This window comes from Sus scrofa, chromosome 8, assembly GCF_054392235.1.
Source record: "Sus scrofa isolate SSC_HxYL_T2T_F1_AM1 chromosome 8, Sscrofa_HxYL_maternal_Yorkshire_Landrace_v2.0, whole genome shotgun sequence".
Classification (NCBI taxonomy): domain Eukaryota; kingdom Metazoa; phylum Chordata; class Mammalia; order Artiodactyla; family Suidae; genus Sus; species Sus scrofa.
In genome coordinates this window covers 117,385,898-117,412,910 of record NC_139390.1, presented here as the reverse complement: position 1 = coordinate 117,412,910, position 27,013 = coordinate 117,385,898, and the positions used below count along the sequence as shown (strand labels likewise).

The 27,013-nt window shown below is 37.9% G+C and overlaps 1 long non-coding RNA gene and 1 other non-coding gene across 17 annotated transcripts in view; both read right to left on the bottom strand.

Annotated features, from left to right (window-relative positions):
• LOC102158976 (uncharacterized) overlaps positions 1–27,013 on the bottom strand; it is a 928,007-nt gene that overhangs the window by 493,297 nt on the left and 407,697 nt on the right. The window lies entirely within an intron of this gene.
• On the bottom strand, positions 15,771–15,864 carry MIR9792 (microRNA mir-9792). Its single transcript, NR_128474.1, has one exon. It is a non-coding gene; the product is annotated as a microRNA mir-9792 (primary transcript).

Below are 27,013 nucleotides of genomic sequence, written 5' to 3'. Positions count from 1 at the left end.
GAAAATCTCACACTGCTGCACAGGGAGCAAGTGGCCCTTCCCACCCTCACAGCACCTACTACCTTTGATGGGCAATTTGTTTTCCTCCTAATCGGACAGTCACATGGTGCATAATAGCCCAGTCTTCTTTCTGTACATAGGTTATTTGTTTTAAATACAGGTCTAAAGTTGGCACCAGCATCCAACTTTCTTTTATTCTTGTTGTCAAAGGGTGGCTTATATTTTCTCCTCCAAGCAACAACTGTATTTAACGATATTGTGCATTCGAGTGTCAATTCCCAACAAAAGGAAGTGTGGCACCGGTGTTTATCTCTTTCTTTCCCTTTTTATTTATTTATTTTTCCAGTGGATGGGGTTGGCGGCAGCGGAGGGGGGGGGAGGCAGGGGTCAGGCGTGCAGAGCGGTGGGGGGGAGTGTGCACTACTGGTGCAGGAGGGAATCTTTAGGGAATAATTTTTCACTGTGCCCAAACAGTTCTGCAAACATGAAACACCAAAAATAAAAACACAAAGCTAATATCTATTAAATGCATAAGTGAGAAGGACAGATTGAAGGGACGCGAGAAGGGGGAGAGCATAAGGGGGAGAAGTCTGAGAGGAGGAAAGGAGGGAGAGACGGGAGGCAGGCACTTCGGATAGAATGCTGCGGGCTCCGTGGCCTCTATCTAAAATTCTGTGAGTAAATAACTGTACAAGTGCTCTTTTCTTATTCTTGAAGCCTCGAGACTGACAATTTTTGCTCAAATCCCGATAAAGTGATTTATTTAAAAGTGCTTCTTTCCAGAAATCCACAAAATGGAGTCAAAGAGTCTCTTCTCTACTCCCACCATCAATTTTTGTTATCTACACCAGCAAGGGAGTGGTGTTTATGCTTTTTTTCTGTCTCGACTATGTAAAGAAGAAATCTGTTTTTTATCAAGTATGCGTTGACTTTTTTAAAAATATCATAGTATAAAACATCAAAATATATAAACTGAGATAACTTCTTTAAATGAGAAAAACATCTGTAGATAGGAAAATTAATCATCTTGCCAGACGGCACCCCCAAATCTAAGGGGTTGAAAGTACATAATCATCTGTTCTCACATCTCATAGGAACTAAGGGGGCTAACCGATATATTTCATAACAGGATCTCAAGAGTCTCTTGAATTTTTGAGCCAACAAAAAAGAACACATGCTAGATTTTCTTCTTTCCCATATTGAAGAGGCATCGGTTTCTTTCCATATATTCACACCAGGTTGACCACACCATGTTTTTGATCATTTCTTCTATCATGTGGTACTTTGCTCAATTAGCATGCAAAACCACTTTATGTAGCTAAAAAATTCTACCAAACACCCTATCATCACAAATCAAATGAGAAGAAGCTCTGAAACTAAGACTCCTGTGGTTCCCCACAGGCACGAGAGAAACCCAGTCCTCAGTGGGAGGGAGGCTGGGGAAAGCTGTGGAAGGTACAACTCCTCCCCCACGTCAGCAAAGTACATGAACTAGACGTTCTATTCCTTTTAAGACCTGGGCGGGAGTTCCCGTCGTGGCGCAGTGGTTAACGAATCCGACTAGGAACCATGGGGTTGCCGGTTCGATCCCTGGCCTTGCTCAGTGGGTTAAGGATCCTGCGTTGCCATGAGCTGTGGTGTGGGTTGCAGACATGGCTCGGATCCCCCATTGTTGTGGCCCTGGCGTAGGCCGGTGGCTACAGCTGCGATTAGACCCATAGCCTGGGAACCTCCATATGCCCTGGGAGCAGCCCTAGAAAAGGCAAAAGGACAAAAAAAAAAAAAAAAAAAAGACCCGGGCGACTTAAGTACCTACTTTACTGACCTGATGAGATATAGCAACCTAACATAATGTAAGCTAACATTCAAAGCAGAGCAACCTTTGAAAGAGCACCACAGGAGTCCATATTCAAAAGGAGACCTGGCTATGATTTCCATTCTCTCCGAATCCTGACCTAGAACTCCTGTGTGTGTCAAACAGACTGCATCTTCCTATGCCTTCTCAAAATAAGCACAGTATATCTTCTTCTTATTTTCCCCCTTCCTTCTCACTGGTCTTCACCAGGCTACAAGGAATTCAGTAACTCAGGGCCCCTAATCCATCACTGTTGCTGCATTTGAGAAGCATGGCTATAAGGGAAAGACAATAATAAACCACACTCCATTAACTTCCCTATTTTTCACTGCTCAGAAACTCTGATGACAACATATCAAATAAAACTCCTGTGATGCAATCTTATACTTGAATCAAGTCCAGGTGTCTACGTATCACCACATCAGCCCCTCTCCAGACCTATGTTCCTAAAGATAGTTCATGTTTCATCATCAGAGAGAGCAATGGACCTTCTGACAACACGCTGTATCCCATGAAGTCATGTTTACTGGCCAGAATGTATGAGGCCAAGTTATGGAGCCTCTAAAATAGACAAGGATATCAAGAAGTATTAAGCCACTGAAGGCTCTTGAGGAGGAAAGTAATGAGATGAAACTTGCTTTTGAGTGAATAATCCGGAAGTCATATGTAAATTATAACAAGATGAAAGACACTTGTGTAAGAGATAAGAACTATAGAATTTATAGTATTGAGGTATAAATGAAAATGGAGAATGGAGAAAGGAGAAGAGAGAGAGAATTAGGATGACTTTAAGAGAAAAATACTTTGAGGGATTAAGATCTAAATAATAAAAGGCATAAACACTTCTAAATTAACTGCAAGAAAGAAGACCTTCAAAATTGGGAGAATTTTGTTGCCAGAAAGAGAGGTGTTAAAAAGAACAGTTTGCTAGAAAGATGACTTTGGTGTTGGACATGCTGAGTTCAAAGTAAAGGCAAGCTATACAAGTAAATAAATTCAACAGGTGCCTGATGACTCTGAAGTGACACTGTGGTGAGAAGGCAGGGCTGGAGGTGGGCATGGAGGAGATAAAATGTAGAGGTGACATACGAAGCTGTGAGTGGATGAGATGTCCCAAGAGTGAGTGTGGAGGAAGTTTCAAAGAGATGCTGGAGGAGGAGGAAAAAGTTATCTGGATGCAAGGAAAGATAAGAGTGCAGAATTAGGCAGGTCAGAAGGAGAGAGACTTGTAGGAAAAGGTAGCTGGGATGTGGGCAGAGCAGCAGCATGGGAGTTATAGAATCTAGATTTTTGATTCTGGGTCTGCTATGAATAACTTCCAGAAACCTTCTCTGAGCAAAATTCTTTGTATGTAAAATAAAGGATTAAAATGAGATCAGCATGTCCCACAAGTTTTTCCATCTAAGATTTTAAATCCTATACAAAGCAAACAAAGTGTCCCGTGACCAAATACACTTGGGAAATGCCTATTTAAAACACTTTAACCAGATTTTGTTTATTGCAGGATGTATTATCATTTTTACAATCCTGATACACATCATGAACTTCAAGATGGGAGATACAGTTTGCAATGTTTCCTAAGTTATGTGACAGAAGAATATGCGTGTGTGTGTGTGTGTAGCAATAGCATCTTAAAGGATTATGTCAATGGAACTACAGAAAATACTAGCTGAGATTTCTAATGACCCTCCCAACCCAGAATTTTATGAATCTATCAGATACATAATTTTTTTTCAGATACATAATTTGACTAAATTTTATTTAATGATAATAAAGACACAGCGATGTCAATGTCATCATTCAATGTCTCCTCTAAGTCAGAAATGTACATTCATTATCTAAAATTTTGTTGGGGATCCATATTTATCATTGGTTTTCTACACTGTCAAAAATGACACATTAATATAATTCTCCAAAAGAATTATGTTTTCATGAATTTGAAGCTTACTTATCAAATAGAAGATCTTTATTAGGTGAGGTGATTGATGTGATAACCAGCCCTACTATGGTAGTCATTTCACAGCGTGTAAGTATGTCCAATATTCACGCTGTACACCTTAAACATCCAATGCTTTATGTCAATAATGTCTCAATAAACCTGGGCTAAAATATTTTCATGCCTTTTGGACACTGGATAAAGGATCCACTCTTTTCCCCCTCAAAATCTAAGGATCTTAAGAACTATAAGTTATATAGTGTTTAAAATTAAAAGAAAAAAGCATTTATACAGAATTCATGATGTTCATCTGTAGCTCTGCCTCTGAAAACAAATCACAGGTCTTGCCTGACTACAATGTTCAGTGCTAGGTCTTTCACCAACCGCTCCAGTTCTTACTGCTTCCTCACTGAGGCTCAAAGATGGTTCTTCATCTGACCCTGCCTGCCCAGTCAGCGGACCAACCCCACTCCCTGACAGCATGGTCCAAGTTAAAGTGACAGTCTCAAGCGAACTCATCTTTCAACCTTCCTTCAGAGATTTATTAACTTGATTTTTTTAAACAAATTTTATGTATGTAGCAAGAGATCACAGGACATTAGATCAAATGTTGATCATAAAACTATTAATATTTCCTATTTCTACCACTACTATTCTTTTTAAATTTAAATATAGTTGACGAACAATGATATACTAGTTTTGGGTGTATCACACAGTGATTTGACATATGCATATATTAGAAAATGATTGCTGTGATAAATTTACTAACCATCTACCCCCATACAAAGTTATTACAATGTTATTGACCAAATTCCTTACGCTGTATATTACATCCCTGTACCACTATAATTCTTACTTCTATTATGAACATGTTTTATTTTGTGTTAAGAAGTCTTTTAAAGCTTTGTTACATGGCTTCCCAACACTCAAAAGATTATAACAAATAGAATGAAGGTCTAGGAGGTGGAACTAGAAATTTAGCATCAGGTACTCTGACAGCCATGAAGTGACAATTAACAGGCTGACATTAAGAAACGTGACAGGAGGAGTTCCCGTCGTGGCGCAGTGGTTAACGAATCCGACTAGGAACCATGAGGTTGCGGGTTCGGTCCCTGCCGTTGCTCAGTGGGTTAAGGATCCGGCGTTGCCGTGAGCTGTGGTGTAGGTTGCAGACGCGGCTCGGATCCCGCGTTGCTGTGGCTCTGGCGTAGGCCGGTGGCTACAGCTCCGATTCAACCCCTAGCCTGGGAACCTCCATATGCCGCGGGAGTGGCCCAAGAAATAGCAACAACAACAACAAAAAAAAAAAAAAAAAAAAAAAGACAAAAGACAAAAAAATAAATTAATTAATTAATTAATTTAAAAAAAAGAAATGTGACAGGAAAAGGAATACACATTGAGATCTACTACTACATAGGAATGGATATTCACTCAAAATGATGACCATGGGTAATCCAAAAAAGGTTAAATATAGTGCTACAACCTGTGTGTTTAACATCATGGAAATGCATAATATAGTTTATAAAAACTTAATTCAGAATAGTAGAAAATAAATAAATAAGGTGGTTTGGCACACAAAAAAGGTAAGCTTGACTGGTTAGGAAAACGTCAGTGCATGAAATACCCCTTCCTTTGTTGCTGGGTAAATAAGATATCAATAGAGTTACATAAATATGCACTAAGTTGCATTACCTGTGATCAGATATTTTCTACTGTTTAGTTTTTACTGAAATTTAATTGTTAAAGCCTGTTAGCTCTAATTTACTGAAGTGAAAATAATGATCAAAGACACATTTTGAATTATCTGACTATGCAAATTCCAAACAGGGAAAATGGTGCCCTTGGCCATCATGGTTTAGAAGCTCTTGATAAACAAATCAGGTGATCTGGCTGTCTCCTGAGAAAAATTTACTGTCCATGGCATCCCCTTTGTGAAATATTTCCTAAACCTTCTTAAGATGTAGAAAACAGTTAACATTTCATTAGGAAATTTTATTTTTTAAATGCTTACAACATTTTAATCACTTTGAACCTCAAATGAGACTCTGACTTTTCAAAAGGTTACAATGATTGTATAGCCGTCCTCAATCGGGTTTGAAAACCTGAACCATTGTCAGTTTTAAACTAGCTCTATAAATTTTACTTCAATAAATAACTGAAATACCAGTTTTTTCCTTCACAAAAACAGTGAGAATATAAGAGAATATAGTGTTCCTGTCAGCTTTCCTCTAAATAGGAATAGTTTACAACAGAGAAAGTAATGAATGACAACTGTCACTTATAGATTTCTTGGTAAGTGGTCATTCCTCCCTAATTTTTCTAATATAACAAGATTGTCCAGAGTTCCCATCATGGCTCAGTGGTTAACGAATCCGCCTAGGAACCATGAGGTTGCAGGTTCAATCCCTGGCCTCGCTCAGTGGGTTAAGGATCCAGCGTTGCCGTGAGCTGTGGTGTAGGTCGCAGACATGGCTCGGATCCCACATTGCTGTGGCTCTGGTGTAGGCCAGTGGCTACAGCTCTGATTAGACCCCTAGCCTGGGAGCGGCCCTAGAAATGGCAAAAAGACCAAAAAAAAAAAAAAGATTGTCCTCCTGTCTGTTTCCTTATGGTGAAATTCTAGCTCAGGCCACATTTGTCCTTTTCAGATAAGAGGTACATAGAAAATGAAAACTTTCACACATAAACAGTTTACATCTCAAAGAAAAACCAAAACAGTATGCATTCTAAGAGCATGTCATCATTAGCAGGGTCTTTGTTAGAAAAGGAAAAAAAACCTTGAAAATTGGAATTAAGGTTTATAATTTGAAGTAAAATCTGACTTTCTAGAGTTACAAAGGACAGATAGCAAACATTATTTGAGAAAAGTATACTAAAAGACCCTAAGGCTCTAGTAATGCTCAAAATCCAAAGTAGGAGTTCCCATCGTGGCGCAGTGGTTAACGAATCCGACTAGGAACCATGAGGTTGCGGGTTCGGTCCCTGCCGTTGCTCAGTGGGTTAAGGATCCGGCGTTGCCGTGAGCTGTGGTGTAGGTTGCAGACGCGGCTCGGATCCCGCGTTGCTGTGGCTCTGGCGTAGGCTGGTGGCTACAGCTCCGATTCGACCCCTAGCCTGGGAAACTCCATATGCCGCAGGAGCGGCCCAAGAAATAGCATAAAGACAAAACAAACAAACAACAACAAAAAAAAAATCCAAAGTAATTATATCCAAATCAAGAGACAAAAAGAGCATATACGCAGACGCTTTTAACGTAGAATAACTTTTGGTATTCTGAAATTTAGTTTTGTTATAATAAGAATATCTATCACTAAAGTTTGAAATTGTTTTATATTTATTTATACTAAAAGAAAAGGAACATGCATCTTTTTGCCCAAAGCATAGAATGTAAAGCATACATTCTTGTAGATTAGAGTCATCATACACGGTTGCCTACCCAGTGGACCAGAATCAAGTCCTAGAGATAAGTAATGGTAAACGACTCTGTTGATTCACATCTTTTGCACAAGACACATGAGGAAACCTTCCATTGGTCTGGGACTAAGTAGTGTGTATATGTATATATACAGGTCACTGGAACAGTTTTTCTTGCTCTTTGGGCTTCCATTCTATTGGCCCAAATCCTTCTTGATTATTATACACTCATCTCATTATCAAGTCCTGCTATTGGCCACATGTTCCAAGAGTCAAATTTCATCTCTCTGGATTTTTACTTCCAGTCCTGAAATATACACAATTTCAGCTCTCTAATATTTTTCTTTATAATCAATCAATTGATATACTCAGTCAGAAACAGAGATGATGCTAATGTAATACAGTGAATAAGGGTTTCACTTCAAGTTAGACTACCTAGTTTTATATTCTAATTTCACTGCTTGCTCTTCATGGGGCCCTGGATGTGACAACAGCATGAGGTTAATGTATGGATGAAATGAATGATGTATAAAAATGTCAGACACTGTTCCTGACAGTGTCCAATAATGCCGTAATTATAATTAACCAGGCAAAGTTGTAAGGTGGCAGTAAGAATGAAGCTAATACTTCTGACATTCTACCAGGTGAATATTTTTATTTCTTAAATCCTGAAGCCTTACCAGAGAAGATATCTGAGTTGGTCCTCCTGCAAATTTCCTTTAATTCAGTTCAACAACAATATAATAATTGAGCGTTTACTATTTATACTGTGAAAGGTATAGAGAATAAAAGGAGAAGGGAGAAAAGGACAAGAACTAATATTCATCTACTTGGTTAATTAAGTGCCAGGAATTATTCTCACTATATGCCTTAGCCAAGTAGCTTGAAAAGTCACCAAGCTGGCAAGTGGTAAAGCTAAGATTTGAGCCCGAGTTCTTCTGACTCCAACCTGTACTCTGTAGTGAAAAAGGCAAACAAATAACCAACATACCTAAGACAGCACAGTGTATTACATTCTATGGAAGATTGAGGAAAGAGTGATGAATTTCAATTTGGCAGAATTAGATCAGACAAAATAAAAGAGGTAGTACTGAGTTTATCAAAACTAGGGAAAAACAATAATAAGTAATAACAAAATATTCAACACTTATTAAATGATTACTATGTACACTATTCTAACATTTCATCTGCACAACTCATGATCAAGGTAAGAGAGTTATTTTGGCAGAAAGATCAGACTCAACCCAGAGTTGAGAGAGCAGGTAGAAGGAACTTCATAGTGCTATAAAACCAGTGTTCGTTTAAGGGAAACAGGGAAATGACAGGGATAAAACTAGAAATGCAGAGTAAGGCTAGCTTTTGAAGAACCTTCTGGATGCCACACTAAAAATAAATGAGGTTTTATCCTTGAGAAAAAAAAGAGAGACTCGGGTTAAGTTTTTAACAAGAGAGTCATATAATCATATCCGAATGTTTAGAAAAATAATTAAGTTATAAAGGTAAAAGATGGATTGGAGTTGGAGGCTCCCAAGTAAGCAAAAATAAATTAAAAACTAAGACAGAGTAAGATTACTCAAATAGTTCAAATAAAAAATGGAAGAAGTTGGAGCTCTTAAAGTGGGAGTATGAATAGATTTAGGAGGTGTGAATATAAAAGTTTTTCTACAAATAGTATTGACAGAATTTTGTGGATAAATGGGTATCAACAGTAATAACAAGAGAGGGGTCTACAAGATCTTCAAGACATTTTGCCAGCAAGCATTCAGAATTGTGTCTTTAGTTCCTAAGAAAGAACAGAGCCAGAAACAATGATAGGTGATGGAGCAATCATAGGTCATTGGTAGACAGGTGGCTAGGGTTCATATATTTATGATGCATATTGTAAATACACATAACGTATGTAAAATGTATGCAAGACTTTAATCTCCTATATGAAAATGTGTGCGTTCAGGCCACCAGAGGAAATGAAGAAAACAAGATCGCTCATGGAGAGAGAAAATGAAGTAACAAGAAAAAGCTAAAAGTAGACCTTTGGAAATTGGCTCCACATGAGGGACAGACGCAAGGAAAGAAATACTACAGGAGACAAGGACATTAAAACAGAGAAGTCAAAAGAGGGAGGAGAACAGCACAGAAGAAAATCACAGAATCTGAAGGAAAGTGACATCAGGAAAACAGAAACATGATCAGTGCCAAGCACAGCAGAGAGATTAATCAGGATACTGACCAAGGAGAGGGCACTGATCGGGCAATTAGAAAATCTCTGCTGCATTATTAGCCATTTGGAGACAGTGGGTGAGGATCCATGACAAGTGAAGCAGTGAAAGGAAAAAATTCTAACCTTTATGAAAGAGTTGGCCTTCAAGAAGAGTTGAATTAGCTTGAGAGAAAGAGGAGTTTATGGCTTTTTAGGATGAAAATAGACTTTTTTTTTATGTCTAAGAGGAAAAAAGTAAAATGAAAGGAGATATATTTTTGAGTATCCTAGATAGAGAGTGATAGAGCAAGATTTAGGTGAAAATGAAACAGCATAGCAAGGGAAAGCCCAGGAAAGAATATGAGCATTCATTGAACTGAGGCAGAAAAGAAAATTTTAAAAAATGGGTGAAGACGGAAATTATCTTGAGCCATTGATAGAGGATTTGATGGGTTTTAAGAGTGTGTGTGTGTGTGTGTGTGCGCGCGCCGTGCGTTTGCGTGTGCATGAGTGCACGCATGCATGGTGCATAAGCTTAAACATTTTGCTTTCTCTACAGCAAAGACTTGAGATGAAGTCATTTGCTAAAAGACAGAAAGACAAGTTGGGCTAGAGGTCTGAAGGAGGGAATAGCATTTGAAATGTCCCCTTTGAGAGAGAGAGAAATGAGCTGACTAGAGATTAGCAAGAGGACTGCCGAACAATCCTCAGGCTCAATTTCAAATGCTGGCATTCTAAATAGCAGAGGTGAGATTTACTTATTTATTTTTTTCCTCATCTGCTCCCACTTCCCCCAATTCTAGAGGAAGAGAAGGATTCAGTTATTTCAGGGCTGGGCATTGTCTCCTGCCTGCTTGAAAGAGTGAAAGGAAAAAAAAAAAAAAAAAGAACTAAGAATGGTTTTAAGACAGTTCTCAAAACAGTTGAGCCAGGAATCTTAGTTTAGTTTGCAGGTCAGACACCAGAAAGAGGGAGGGTGAATAACGATGATGAGGCTGAGGCTGAGAATGACAGTGGTGGCAGCAAGCGATGTGTATATGTATTTTATATATACATTAACCCTTTTGATCTGTGTAAGGTCATACTATCCATGCAAAAAAATAGGTTTATTTCCTAACTAGATGTACATTCCACAGCACACTCCCATTTTTAATATGTTTTATTTGTAACCGCCTTTGTGTATAATACATCATTTCCAGGACACATGGGCAATTTGTTTCCACTTCTCAATTCACATTCTAGATAGCTAGTTCAGCACTGGAATATTTAGCTCATTTTCCAAACATCACATTAATGCATGATTTAGGAAGTAAACAGGAGTTGAAAATAAAATCCTCTTGGATATTCTGTTGTTTTAAAATCTGAAGGGTTCAGTAATCCTTTAAATCTGTAATCACTAAAAAGAAATCCATTGTCACTAAATCACATGTAGCTCTACAGAAACCACATAATACAAAGTTCTCCAAAGAATAATTATCATTAAATGTGACTCTGAAACAATAATAGTACTTGTTACAAGGCCACTTACACACGCATGCTATTTTATTTGACATTATTGAAGTCTATTCTCTTGCTTAGAGTTGAGGTTATAGCAAATCCAATCATCATAATAAAATTACCAGAGGTGAAAAAGCAGTTCTCTAGCATTTGAAGAAAAAAAAAATGAATACTCAACAAGAGGCATAAACAAGGAAACACATTTGAATTAAAGCTGGCCTAGCTGACATACCTATCGTGAAAAATTTAAAACCCTGAAATAATCTATAAACTGATCAATATTAATATGATGTATTACAACCACAAAACTAGATATATAATTATATCTATTATTAATAAATATAATACATTTCTTTTAAAAGTTTTACATCTTGCTGAAATCATTACACAGAAAATTTACTTAGTACATTTATGATACTTTACACAATTCTAAATTGCTATAATGTGTCTGTTTCTACTGATCTTTTTTGTTTTCCTAAATATGACATCTTTTAAATTTAAATTAAACATGCCTGCTTTTATTATTTTAAGATATTTTCTTCAAGAGTGGCCTTTCCTGGTCCATTGCTTTGTGAAACATTTTTTTAAACCTTAATTCTATCTGCATTGTCTTTGGTTTCTTCTAATTTTTGTATTCTAAAAATATTAGGAGCCTCATCTTTTAATTTTCAGTTAACCTTCCTGCATAAGATGAAATTAAACTTTTTCCTTTGTAACAACATCTGATCTTTAATAAATGACGTTAGAGTTACCAATATATTACGCTGATAATTATTCATCGCATTTTAATTTGCGTGGAATTTCCCTCACCTCTTTAAAAGCTGAGAGGCTAGAATGAGCATCAGAGATTACATGAATTGTTTGGAGTCGGTGATCGAGTAGAAGATTGGGGACTGGAATGAAGATCTCTCCATATTCAGAATCTTTCCCCATGAATCAAACACACGGAGAGGGCAGTGCCCAAAAACTCCCATCCCCATTCCCCAAACCCTCGGTCTGCTTAAGGCTAATTTTTTAATCTACCTAGGATGGCATTTGTAAATTGTCAGAAGCTTGAGTAGCCACTATACAAAAAGCCTCCGTGTATAAACATCTCTGAAACAGACAAATGATAGATAACACGATGAGCAGTTTTTGTCTTCCCAGCGTCAGCCCTTTGCTAGCTTATAAATTTTTAGTGGAGAGCTAGAATGCTATTGAACTGATGACAGTAACAGACAAGAATTTGGAGACAGGAAGATTCCTTCAGACAGACATTCCCCAGACAAACTGATAGCACTTAAGAGTTTAAGTGACACCTCTTCTCTAAAATCCTGAAAACAAAAACCAAAAAAAGCCATCAGCTCTCATGGCATCAGGTGTGAACTGAAACACCCTGGATTCCATCCTATCACCCTATAAGCTTCTATGTTAACAAATCATGTAGACCATAGCTCTACTTCTTTTCCTCTGGAAGGTGATTAAATAAAATCTTTTCTATTTCCATTTACCTTTGATTAAAAAATAGCTGGCTGCCAATTTCCTACGAAATGTTCAGCCTAAGAAGTGACTTGACTTTTATACCAATTAAAATGCACGTTTTGTCTTTTGACAATAATTTGGATAGATATTTAATTGAAATGTTAATAACTCATGTATCATTAGAGGAAAAGTTACATAAAATTACAAGTGTCTTTGTATGTTCTTTTTTATTTTTTTTTTAATTTTTATACAATTTTTAAATGTTACTTTCCATTTACAGTTAAAACAAAATACATTCTTAAAAACACCAAGGTAATTTTCTAACCCACCAGTACCCTGACTTTTAAAGAATAAAAGAAGGGACTGTGTGCCATGTAGAAAACTATCAATGATCAGTAACCAGGTTCCTGAGTATGAGTTCCAGACCTGCTATAAACCATGCTGAAGGCCTTGCACAAATTGCTTTTACTCTCTGAGCCGTAGTTTCCTCATTTTTAACATTAACAGGGGAGAGCAAGGTGATTTTCAGGCCCTTTTGAATCCTATACTGTATGTAGAGAGATAACACATTCCTAAATATAATAACTAGTATATTAACTATGGAAGGGGGAATTGCCTCAGTGCTCACATGGCCTGGTGGATGGCCGTACTGTCTGCTAAAGTACCCCTGGCCAGATGGGAGTTTTATGTAAAATTGATGCAGTCTCTCCTTGATTCAAAAGACTCACAGGATTTCTGGAACCTCTTCAAAACAACGCTTACCAAACACATTTCGATGAGTTATGTCTACACTGATCAGTAACATATGGACGGAATTTTCCTAAGGTTTAAAAATTAAATGAAAAGAGCATAACGAAATGAATTTTGACTTTTTCCGAAGCTAAAAAATTAATTCATGTAAGACACTCTCTGGATTCAAGAAGCCCCTGAGTTCTTCCCACGCTAATGTTGAGTTTATATTAGAGTGGCTTCTTTGCTACCCATTCTATGTTATTTCTTTTTTCTCAAACTATGATTAGGGGATTGAGCATTCCATTAGGTTTTTTTTTTTTTTAATTTTATTTTATATTGGCTGGTGCTCGAGGAAAATGGGACTGGAAATTCATGAGCCCCACAAGCCTAGAGAGAGCAGTTATTACCAGCACTCCTTTCAGTCAGATGATCTCACTAACATTTGTCAGTAGCCTTGAAAACATGCCCTTAACTAAAGAGGAACCAGTCAAAGATGGGGGATGAACAAGATCTATCACCATCAACAAATGAATGACTCCAAGAGCACGCCTTCCCAACAGAGAAACAGAATAGGAAGGCTGGTGGGATGCAGTATGCAATTTTCAGTATGGCATCATTCAGTACCATAGCTGCCAGCCATGTATGGTTACTTACACTAAAGTATAATTCAATTTAAATTAAATCAAATTAAAATTCAGTTTTCCGTTGCAAGAGCCACATCTCAAGCTCTTGATAGACACATGTGGCAGATAACTGCTTTACTGGACAGTGTAAATGTAACATATTTCTGTTCTCACAGAAAGCTCTATTGGCCAGAGCTGGCCCAATATAATGCCTGGCATATGACAGATATCCCATGAAAATTAAAGAAAACAATTATAAACTAATAATGACATTTTGAATAGTTGATATTAATTGAGTAAAGTTTGTTTTTGAAAGAATTAAATTTCCTTTTTCTGCAAATTTTCAGGCTATCTTAATATATATACAATGTCAGAACAATCACTATGCTAATCAGTTGATATAACTGAAACAGTTTCTATCAATTACTATAAAACATCAATTAAGCTATATTTTCTCAATTATTAATACTGCCTTGTATTTGCATAAATTTAAATCAATCAAAGCATGACACAGGCTTAGAGGAAGAAATATTTTTATGGTTCTTATATAATATAATAGCATAAACAAGAGATCAGAAACAAAACTACTAGAGAAAAAGATGGATGTCTAAAAGTCAAATTTGTCCATCTTTGCCTAAAATGCCGGGTCCGAAGTAATGTAATGTACAATAAATTTGCCACATCGCACAGTGACAGGGATCACATGCATATTGTGACCCATGTAGTCAGCGTCATACTTCACATCTCCAGGGGATTTCATTCACATCAACTACAATGTGCGCTACTTCCTGAAATTGGACCGTATCAGAACCCTTCAACTTTGGCAAAATCAACCTTGACATTTACTATCATATTCTTTTCACAGCAAAAGGAGCTGAATCTTCTAAGCTAAGCTGAAGCATTTTGGAAATAATGGTAAAAATATTATAGGCTATCATATTATGGAGGTTCCTCAGACTACTAAATATAGAACTCCGTATCATCCAGCAATCCCATTTCTGAACACATAGCTGGACAAATCTATAATTCAGAAAGATAACATGCACCCCTAGATTCATTGCAGTACTACTAGCAATAGCAAAGACATGAAAACAACCGAAATGTCCATCAATAGAGGAATGGATTAAGAAGATGTGGTGCATATACACAATGGAATACTACTCAGACGTAAAAAGAACAAAATAATGCCATTCGCAACAAAATGGATGCAACTAGAGATTATCATACTAGGTGAAGTCAGAAAGAGAAAGACATACCAGATGATATCACTTACATGTAGAATCTAAACTATGACTCAAGTGAACCTATCTACAAAACAGAAACAGACTCACAGACATAGAGAACAAGACTTGTGGTTGTCAAGGGGGAGGTGAGTGGGAGTGGGATGGACTAGGAGTTTGGGGTTAGTAGATGCAAACTATTACATTTTGAATGGATAAGCAATGAAGTCCTACCGTATAGCACAGGGAACTATATCCAGTCTCTTGGGATAGACGATAATGGAAGATAATATAAGAAAAGAAAAGCATACATATGCATGACTGGGACATTTTGCTATACAGGAGAAATTGGCACAACACTCTAAATCAATTATACTTTAAAAATAATATTTAAAAATTTTAAAAAGAAATTTTAAAAACCTCAAAAGAGTACACACACATACACACACAGAAAAAGAATAGCACCTAGCACAAAATAAGGGCCTGATAAATATTGTATTCATGTTGTTGTTGCTGCTGCTGCAGTTGCAATGATGTTGTTGAGAATAATGACTTGAAATCACATACTATGATAATTAGTTTCCAAAGATGGCCCCCAATGAGCAATAAGCAATAAGCCTTCTGGAATTTTATGCCTTTATGTAATCTGCTTCCATGCTGGATACTGGACTGACCTGTGACTGCCTCCAACCAAGAGAATTTGGTACAAGTGAACTATTCTAGTTTTGAACCTAAGCTTTAAAAAAGGCCTGACAGCTTCTTACCAGGTTCTTGGGAGCTTCTGAGCCACTTCGCTCAAAAAGTGGTCCAGCTAACCTGATAGAAGCCATGTAGAGAAACCGAGACAAAGAGTGAGATAGACCAAGGAGACTCCTTACATAAAGAATAAAGAGTCCTAGCCCTACGATCTTTCCACTTGAGCACAGCTTTCCAGTCATCCTTCCCAAAGCACTGGAAGTCATCTGTGATGTTCCAGTCCTGGCTACCATTGGGCCACAGCCACACAAGTGATCCCAACTGAAAATCAGCAGAGGAGTCATGCAGCTGAGCCTTAGTCAATCAATAGAAACATGAGAAATAATTAAATGTTGCCATTTTGAGCCATCGGGTGGTGATGTGGTTTGTCACACAGCAACAAATGACCACAGCATCTATTATCAGTTACAAAAGTACATAAGAATCTTCAAAATAATTGTAACCAGAGAAGCTATTTAAGGCTTTGTCTTCCTTTTTTTTTTTTTTCCTTTCCTTGGGGCCACACCTGGGGCATATGGAAGTTCCCAGGCTGGGGCTCAAACTAGAGCTGCAGCTGCCAGTCTATACCATAAGCACAGCAATGCCAGATCTGAGCCATGTCTGCTACCTACACCACAGCTCATGGCAATGCCAGATCTTTAACCCACTGAGTGAGGCCAGGGATCAAACCTGCATCTTCAGGGATCCAAGTAAGGTTCATAACTTGCTGAGCCACCATGGGAACTCCTTTGTCTTCTATTTTGATGACAAATTTTTGTTTATTATATCCACCTCATATCTAATTTTTTCCTAACACAGACTCTTTGTTATCCCTCATATAACCTCTTTCTTTAGTTTTCCATCTTTCATCCATAGCATTTTTCACGACCTGTGATATTCCCCTCTTTCTTAGAGGCCAATCTATTTTCATTTTCTGTCTTCCAGGAAGGCTTTCTCCACTTCTATTCTTCCTTGACCCAAATATACACATTTTGTACCACATAAATGCACTGATATGTATTTAAAGTATATGGCTTATTTAGGATGAAGTCTCATTTGTGCCTCAATCTCAGTTCCTCTTTGAAGAGCAGCAGTATGTTGTTTTCTGTCCTTATGCAGTATTTAGTATATCACATGGCTCTACATAGAGACTGTCTCCCAGGGACAGACTAACATTATCAAGTTCTAGAAACAGCTGACTATAATTCCAATGTTAGATCATTAACATATAATAAGATCAGTGATTTTCAAAGTAACAACCCTGGGTGATGGTTTCCTCACATTATGGTGGTTTTACCCTGTAGGCAATCAACTTGGGAAGCCAATTATAATCAAATGTTTGCTTGATGAGGGTGGAATGTTATTTATACAATTTGATTATACAATGGCATCTATCTAAGAGAGTCTCATGTATCCACATCAACAGGAAGGTTATACCCATTGCCTAGCCATGCAAGTCCACGGGCCAGGCATACTCCTTCCTACACTGCGTCGAGTATATTTCCATTCATTCAAAAAATATTTATGAAGCATCGACCATATGTCAGGCATTAAGGATAAAACAATGACCTAAGGAGACAAAAATCCTCATCCTAACGTAAGTTATATTCTAGGAAAAGTTTCTGTCTTACTTCTCAGCTCTCAAAAATAAATTCAAAAAATGAGCATATGCTCGTATGTATCTACTGTTTTTCTATATTAGAAAATTTATAATTCTACCCAGAATTTTGAACCTATAAAGCCATCAGAATAAGCAAATACCTATTGAGGCTGAGATTAAGAACCCAGTTTGCCAGATGTGTAAACAGTTAGACCATACTTCTTAGTGCCTGGGTGTAAAGCATTAAATCTGCGTATTAACAGAAGAATTATTATAACCCTTTATTTCAAAAATGATTTAGAATTTTTAAACAAATCCAAGGCAAGCATATAGCACAGTCTATGTTCTCTGATACATCTTTTAAACCAATACTTATTTCATCTAAAATTGCCAAAATATTTAGAAGCGAAAGGAGAATTTTATTTGGTACAATCTAATGTTAGCCCACCGCTGTCAGTATAAGCCTCATCATCACCTAACAAGAAACAAATATGCTTAGCATTTGACTAACATAATAAGGTATCCAAGGGATTTTAAAAATATTTAACTGGGTTTGGTAGAAGTCCTTCCCCCCTTACCACCTACTTTTTAAAAGTAGAAGTATTTAGCCTTCAGTAATACAGCTTGAATGACCTGAAAATGTCTATAAACACATTTTCTCTGCTTATCTAGGGTTCCCCTCTGTTCATTGGGATCAATGTTTAGATTGTTTCCAGAGAGGGGACAGCCCCGTGTCAATGCCTGTAACATGTCAAAGGGTCATCTGAGCTTGAATCCACCATTGGAGCCTGGAAGGAATGCATTTACTTTTAACAGGCTGCAGTTTCAGCCCTTGAAAAATTAGTATGTCAAGGGATAGCCATTTAAGGAGGGTTAGTGTAAAGTTACTCCACCATTAGGCCTATTGGAGTGAAATGATCAGCACTTTAAGGAAACTCCAGAGCATTAGCTTTAATGGAAACAGGAAATGATGATAGCCAGGTAAACAGCAAAATACCCCCTATGGCAGTAATGATGCTAATAACAAAAATAGTGCTATGAAATTCAAAGGTATATGAATTTGAACTACGAGATGTGATTGTTAAAAATACTCCTCACTATAACTTTCTGCTGCTTTTTTCCCTAATGGAGACTGCTGTAATAGAGACACTTTATCACACGTTTATTAGCACCCTGCCTTTTCTATTTTATAAAATTACAAACCATGTTGTAATTCCTTTTATTTTTGACTTATCTAGAACCTCTCTACTTATCAATGCAAGCAGGTGACACACATTTCTGTCGACAGTTTTTACTACAAGTCTTGTGAAAAAAATCAGAATTTATGATCAAATTAACCAACCAGGAGTTCCCGTCGTGGCTCAGCGGTTAACGAACCTGACTAGGATTCATGAGGATGTGGGTTTGATCCCTGGCCTCACTCAGTGCATTAAGGATCTCGCGTTGCGGTGAGTTTTTATATAAGTCCCAGACGCAGCTAGGATCCCACATTGCTGCGACTGCCAGTGTAGGCTGGCAGCTGTAGCTTTGATTCGACCACTAGCCTGGGAACCTCTATATGCCACGGGGGTGCAGCCCGAAAAAGCAAAAAAAAAAAAACTTCACCAACCTGGCCAAAGAGAAAGTTATGTGTGGTTCAATCATACATTAAAAAGAACATAGGAGTTCCCATAGTGGCGCAGTGGTTAAAGAATCCGACTAGGAACCATGGGGTTGCAGGTTCGATCCCTGGCCTTGCTCAGTGGGTTGACTGTCTGGCGTTGCCATGAGCTATGGTGTAGGTCGCAGACGCGGCCTGGATCCCGCGTTGCTGTGGCTCCGGCGGAGGCCGGTGGCTACAGCTCCGATTAGACCCCAAGCCTGGGAACCTCCATATGCTGCGGGAGCGGCCCTAGAAAAGGAAAAAAGACCACACACACACACACACACACACACACAAAGAACATAAAGTCAGGCATTTATTAGCTGTTTCTCACAGGCTTGGTACTTAATTTCTGTTTCTTCGTCTACTAAAATAAGTGTAATAATACCACTTCAAAGGGCTGTTATCAGATGGAATGAGTATGAAATGCCTCTAATGTTGCCAAATCCATAAAGGTTAGTTACATATTTATTACAGTACCATAGGAAAGAACAAGTCATTATCAGAAGGAGGGAAACTAAAGAAATTCACAAGCATCCAAATACTTAATATTACTCATCACCATCGTGCAACTCAACCAGGCTTCCTCTTTGGAGTAAAAGGGTCACCATTCCACACTAAATCATTTTCATTAAGTGCTCAGGCTTCAGGGGGTGAAAAACAGTTTGATTTAGCAATTCAAAAGCAAAGGTACAAGGATTTCCTTAAGGTATATGTAAACACAGACTTAAGCCAGGAGCTCTGTAGGCCCCCAGAGCTGGCAACTCGCTTGCAAATGAACCCATCCTTCGGACAGACAATGGAGCACAGCAGTACAGTTTGAGATTCAGTCTTATGTGGAAGTTCCTGATCATAGGGTCTAAACAGCCAAAACAGTGTTGACAAAGATTTCTGAACTGCAAAGAAACTGTAGACAAGGCCATCACCCATTCCGCTTCAGTTTGAGAGCAGTTCTTTGCAAAGTCATGGCTATGGGTTAAATGGTTTTCAAAGGGCAGAAAGCTGAATGAATTTTATGTTCCTTTCTTTTCTATTATCTTTCTAATACATCATCTAAATCCCTACTGTTACAGTCCCTTCCTCATCACTTCAGTGGAAAGAGAACAATTGAGATTCTGGTGAATTATTCTTAAGAAAGCCTGACCTATGCAAAATCTAGTAAGAGGATTAGCACAGACTACTTGCCCGCTGTGCTTTTATTTATGCACAGTTTATAAAGGCACACTGCTGATTCCCATTTAGCCTGTTATCCACTCTAATCCCATTATTTTTCTGCTACTGTTGCCTCCCTCTGAAACATTCAATCTCTGTCTCTTACAGGTGAATCTTCCTATATTGTCTCTATCAGACATCGTTTGGTCAGCTCACCAAAGGCATTTTAAAGCACAATGCTCTTTCCCAGGATCTCACTTTCCAGGTGCAAGGAAATGTCTGCAGAGATCTGCATAATCAACAGATAAAATTATTATCAACAATCTACCGAATAAACATAAAAATGGTTCTGGTACTGTACAGATTACAGTGGATAATATAAAGACACATAATGTGTGGTCCCCAGTCAAACTGCCTGGGGAGGCCTGACATGCAGAAAAGACAACCAGAAGTACAAAGCAGTGTCTGCAGTTCAAGAAAAGAGAGCACTTTGAGAAGGAGACGCCAAGGTGGTTAATGAGCAGCCTAAAAGAAACATCAGGATGTTGCTGAAGGTAAAGAAGGGAATTCAAATGAAGAGTGAGAAAAACAGTTTTAGCAAAAACACAGAGGATTTCTGGAGCTCATGTGGATCATGATGAGAGGATGAGGATGCCTGAAATCAAGACGACATGAGGCTTAGAGAAAACTTAGGGATGTGGGCTTGTACCACACGATGGAGAACATGCCACACTAGGTCAGGGCTGCTAAAACATTCAACAAGGTGGTACTGTGTGGTGCTTAAACTACAATCTGAAAAGATGAGTTCAGATCCAAGCATTGTTACTAACTGGCTTTGAGGCCCCAGGGGGAGTTACTTGCATTTACAACAGGTGTAAAATGAGGATCTTAGTAGTTTCCATTTACAGAGAATGTGTGAATACATAAGACAATATATGTAAAGTGACAACTCATGGGCAACAGCTAGGCACTCTGGTGGCACTAAGTACGTTGATGAGCAAAATACCTTTGATCCTTGTCATCAGGGGTTTAAGGAAAGGAGTTTGGATTTACTGAGTTAGATGAAAGGCCTTTTTATTGTTCATTTTAAACACATGAGTACCATGATGGAAACTAACTTGGAGATAAATCGAGTCATCTTGTAGTAGAAGATTTATACAGAGTAATAACAGCAAAAGGCACATACCTGCTAGGGGCTTTATAGCAGAAACAAGAGAATGAGTTTCTAGCTAAAAGTTATGAAAGATTGGGAGTTCCCATGGTGGCTCAGAGGTAATGAACCCTCCTAGTATCCATGAGGATGCGAGTTCAATCCCTGGCCCCACTCAGTGGGTTAAGGATCCAGAATTGCCGTGAGCTGTGGTGTAGGTCCCGGATGCTGTTCAGGTCGGGCATTGCTATGGCTGTGGTATAGGACCACATGTGCAGCTCTGATTCGATCCCTAGCCTGGGAACTTCCATATGACACAGGTGCAGCGCCCCCCCCCCCCAAAAAAAAAGTCATGAAAGATCAAAACTCTGTGTTAGAAAGTATACCATTTGTTTGCATGTTTGGCTAGGATCTGAAGTGGTAAAATAGAAACCTTATCATTATAAGGGAACACTCGCCTTCTGCAGGATTTATATAGATTGCTCAATTGTTATTTACATTCAGTAAAGAAATGAGAAATCATTTACTGACTCATGCCTTATTCCTCTTGAGATTTAATAATTGATTATAGCAACTTCACAGTAAATGACCTCTATCAAGACCAAGGAAAACTTAGGCAACTCAAAATCATCTCTATGAGCCATTAATTAATAAAAACAATTAATGGAAAGAACACTGAGTTGAGCCCCAGTAGCTGTAGTATGATTCCTATTACTGCCATTGCAGACTTGCAAAAAACTACTCTTTTCTGGATCTTCATTTTTTCAACATGAATATATGAAACCAGAGGTTCTCAAAAGTTGCCCTACCTCCCAAATTTTATGATGTAACTTAAGTTGGTCCTTCCAAACAATCTACTCTTTTTTTTTTTTTTCGGTCTTTTGTCTTTTTAGGGCCGTGCCCACAGCATATGGAAGTACCCAGGCTAGGGGTCGAATCGAAGCTACAGCTGCCGTCCCCTGCCACAGCCACAGCCACACGGGATCTGAGCTGCATCTGTCACCTACACCACAGCTCACGGCAATACCAGATCCTTAACCCACTGAGGGAGGCCAGGTGCTCGGGGATCTGGTCCTTATGGATCCTAGTGGGGTTCTTTCACTACTGAGCCATGATGGGAACTCCACAATCTACTCTTATGGAGAGTATTCTCATGTTCTTTTTAAGATTAACATAATTTTCAGTCACTTAATTAGAGGATTGCACTTAATAACATAGAAGATACCTATGTCATCCACAATTTTTTCAGTGGTGTGTGGGATTCAGCCACTGCCAGAGCCTATTGCTAAATTTTTAGGAATATTAAAAGCCATTTGACATCAGGTTAGAATTGATCATGGTGGAAGAATTTATACCCTTGAAACTTGTAAATAATACAAAGTACATTTTGGGGTTTTTGTTTGTTTGTTTTTCTTTTCTGGAGAGCCAGTTGTTAAACATTTATTAGCACATTAAGCACATTAAGTGGAATAAGTAAACCAATACTGCCAAGCAACAAAGGTCTTCTGTTGTATAGTTCTTGAATTATGAATGGCTCTGTGCTAAAAATAGTAGGAATTGCTTCAAAGAGCAATTCAGAACAAATTAATTACATTTAAAACAAAGGGCGGCAACATGCCAAAAAAATGAGAAAAAACTCCTCTTCCATTTTATCTTTTTCCCATTGTTTCAAGATAGTTTTAATTTGTATAAATGAAAGCGACTGAGGAGAAGATAGAGGCCTTGGTTCTATATCCCAGTTGGAAATCACAGTCAAGGTTGCTAACTATGAATAGTGACTTGTCCTCAGTGGGATGTCCTAGGAAGTGAATTAGCTTTGCATTAAACATCATCAGGGATAAACAAGACAACTCACCCTAAAAGCACCACCAGTGGCTTAACATTAACCCACAGAAAGAGCTCAAGGCAAGCATTACTCTTAATAAATATCCTGATATTGAATCTGAGAGACTCTAAATTTGGTTTGCAAGATTGCCAACACATGTTACAATGCTTCCTGGGGCCCGGCACCACCACAGAATCATTCTAAAAAGCGCCAACAGTAGTGGGTGAGAGAAGAGCTTTCAATCTGGATTTAATTTCTCATAAATGAAACAAATGTGTCTTTTTAAGGGTTTCCCACATGCCTGTTGACAAAAAAGAAACACTGCAGATTTACAGGCTAGAAGGCTGAAGTTCCAAGAGTCTTTGTTTGAGAAGGGTGAAATGTTCGAAGCTAATTCACTAGAAAATCCTGCCAGAATACTCAAGATGATAATTAAAGTTTTCATTGAAGAGAGTGACCAAGTACAATAATCCCAGGAAGATTTGACTTGTGGATTCTTTTTATTTTTGTAACTGATTTTTTTTTAAATCAAAATGTGTTTTGCATAATAGAAGGACAACAACAAAAATAACCAACCTCACTACTGCTTGGCATATAATCTGATGTAAGGCCATGTCACAATCTCAGCTTGTCAGTATACACCCAGATGTGAGTGTCATTTTTAAAGAACATTTTTAAAAGAAAAATTGTTTAAGGACCTAGGATAGAAATCAAAGCATACATCTTCAAGATTTATTTCTATCAGGAGTGTAAACTTTATACTGGCTTCTAGGTCAGCTATTTATGAAGTGGCAATGTACTTCCATGGGGTTTCCTGTGTGCCTATAACAGACTAAATGCAAATTCCCTCAATATTATGTTAACCATGAAAGGCTAGGTTGACAAATGACTCTCTTATGTGTAAAGTCATTGTTGTATTCCAGCTGTATTCAACACAGGATTTAGACTTAATTTCATTGCTAAGAATAAGGCCCATAAAATGGCCTAATCATTCCTTTAAGGACCTATCAGGCCAGCAACTACTAAAACTTAGTAATAACAACATTTTGAAGGGTAGACCATTTGGAAATCACTGACATTTACTAACTAGTCCTGTAAGCATTCTTAGGAGATCAAAGGATAGAAAGATTTTTCCCCAGTGGGAAAAAATTTTTTAAAGTTAGTGAAATTTAACTTGAAAATTAATGTCAATGTCCCATGCCCTAGCTACAATTTTGTTTTCTTCTTCTGACACCTATGTGTGTTGAATCCATAAGTAAACATTTCATGAGATAAAATGAAGAACAGGACAGAAAATAATATTATAAACAAGGAGGGTGTCAAACTAAGCTTTCCAAGTGTAACCTTATGCTTATTATTATTACTATTTATTAGCATTAGTAAAACAGTGCAGTGATATACTTTGAACAGAAAAATGAGCAAAGTTTCTCTCATGCTGATATAAAATTACCATAAGACACAAAGTCTCTGTAACTCTTATCAAAGAGATTTACTGGTTGAAGTGATTTTCATTTCTGTTGGAGCAGTTATATCTGTCAATGGGGTTGAAAAAAAAAAAAAAGAACCATTTATAAAGTAAAAATATTCACTCTGAAATTCCCATGCAAATTCGGCAACAACAACAAAAAAACCTGTAAACAATTCATGTATAAATGTGGAGGATTCCTGCTGCTGCTACAAAACAAAAAGGAACCACACCAAATGCATTATAGGCGTCACACTAACCAAGGCTGACAGTGCTAGGATGGGAAATCAGACATAATCTTATTATTTGGCTGTAGTTTGGACAGCTTCTAGGCACGACTTAAGAAACAGAATTCAAAAGATTACTTTCTGAAACAGCATTTTCCCATTCAAGCTTCTGTTTCCAATTTGTCTTCTCTCACACACTCCATTCCTCTCCTCTCTCCTCTTTTTCTCTTCGTCTCCTTCTCTTCCTGCCGTGGTCACCTCCTTTGTCCCTTCTGGCTTCTAAGTCAGCTATTTATGAAGTAGTAACATACTTCCATAGGTTTTCCTGTGTGTTTATTATGAACTCAATGCAAATTACCTCAATATTATGCTAACCATGAAAGGTTGGGTTGACAAATGACTCTCTCACATATAAAGTCATTGTTGTGTAGGGAAATGCTGGTGTGGGGCCAGATTTTTCTTAAATGAATTTACCAAGCGTCATTATCAAGGAACTAGATCTTTGGAAACATTTATACAAAACATGGTGATAGTGGGAACCAGATGCTTTCGTTTCTATTACAACGCTTTTGGGAGGTGGGTCTTTCCTTTTTTTTTTTTTCACTCATGGCAAAAAGAGAACAGGTTTCCACACTTTATCATAGACATGTTGCAGTAAACTGTATCAAAGTCTGCCTCCACTAATCTTTGGCTGTTATTAATATCAATGGAGAAGAGCTATAAATTCCACCCCGACATGGCTTCAGTGGTGTGAACCCCCAGATCTTCCCTAATCCCAAGATTAGATACTGAAGTGCTGCTTCAATTGTACAATATTATCACATCCTATCGCTTGGTCCCATTTCAAACTGGAGCATTTATTGACAATACTTTCCAAGCTGTTGCTAAGTTGTGAGCACTCCAGCTTATCTGCTGCTCCTTTTACAACCTTAACTAGCAAGACTCTCAGAGGAAGTGTCCTGCTAATAATACCACCAGAAACAACCAACTTGTTTTCAGCCCCTTTAATGCAAAAGGTCCTTGATGTCACAAACATTTATTTACTCTTAATTACTTTTTAAAGTGGAAGGATCAGTCTCCAATTCATTTCATATTCCTGTCTCTGTGTCTCTTTGGATTTCTTGTTGACCTCCTGAAAATCATGTGAGGATGTAAGGAACTATTTGGTGTTATGCATGGCCTTTTTTTTTTTTTTTTTCTGTAAAAGATGACATGTCCATCGCTACAGTATGATAGGTGAACTAATAAGCATTTAATGGAATCAAGTAGAAGCCAATGCCCATACTATAATAAAAAATGAAGGCAGCAAAAAATAGTTAAGATATACTTGATGAAAAACATGTTTTGTCAGCTGAAAACAGGACTTTCCCAGGTTTCTGGTCATTAAAATTTTATAAACATGTAATTACATACATACAAAACACTGGTAGTGTTGAATCTGACATCTCCACTTGGATAACTAAGTGGAGATAAGGTGCTCAAAGGGGGCAAAAGCAAACTGCAGGTCATCAGAGCAAAACCATTCCTCTGGCAATATTCCCAGCTCGTTTCTAGCAGCACCATCCTTCAGTTGTTCAGAGCACAATCCCAGTGTCTTCTTGATTCTCTTTCATTTTACATCCAATTACCGAACAGGTTCCGTGTGTTTAACACTCACATCCAGCAACCCCTCACCACCTCTTCTCCTCTGGTCTAAGCCGGTGTATGTTCTTAAAATTTTTTTGCATTCAAATCTTAATTAGTCTCTAGTCTTTCACTCTTGCCCCTTTTAAATCTTAACAGAGCAGCCAGAATGATTCTTTTTAAAACACTTCAGATGACAGCAATCTCATCCTGAAAATTTTCCAATGGTGTTCCTTCCCAAATGGGGGAGAAAAAAAAGCCATAAATCCATTAGTAATGGTTTACCAGCTGCAGAAGCTGGCCATCACTATTTGCTACTCCAGTGACACAGGTCACTTTGCTCCGTCTCCAACACTGTGGACAAGTTGCCCTTCAGGGCATTTGCACTCTGCTTCTGGTATCCCCAACGTCTATCTGAGTCACTCCTTTGCCTCTTTCAAGGCTTTACCCAAATGTGAGCTTCTATGACCATCTATTTAAAATTTTAAGCCCCACATCCTTCTGTATCCCTTCTCCATTTTCATTTTTCTCTTTAGAACTTTTCACAGTATGTTACACATTTTTTTTATTTACTAGGTTTATTGACTAGAATATAAACTGCAGGAGTGGCCATGTAGGTATGTTTTATTTGCTGATTTATTCTTAGTGTTTAGAAAGTA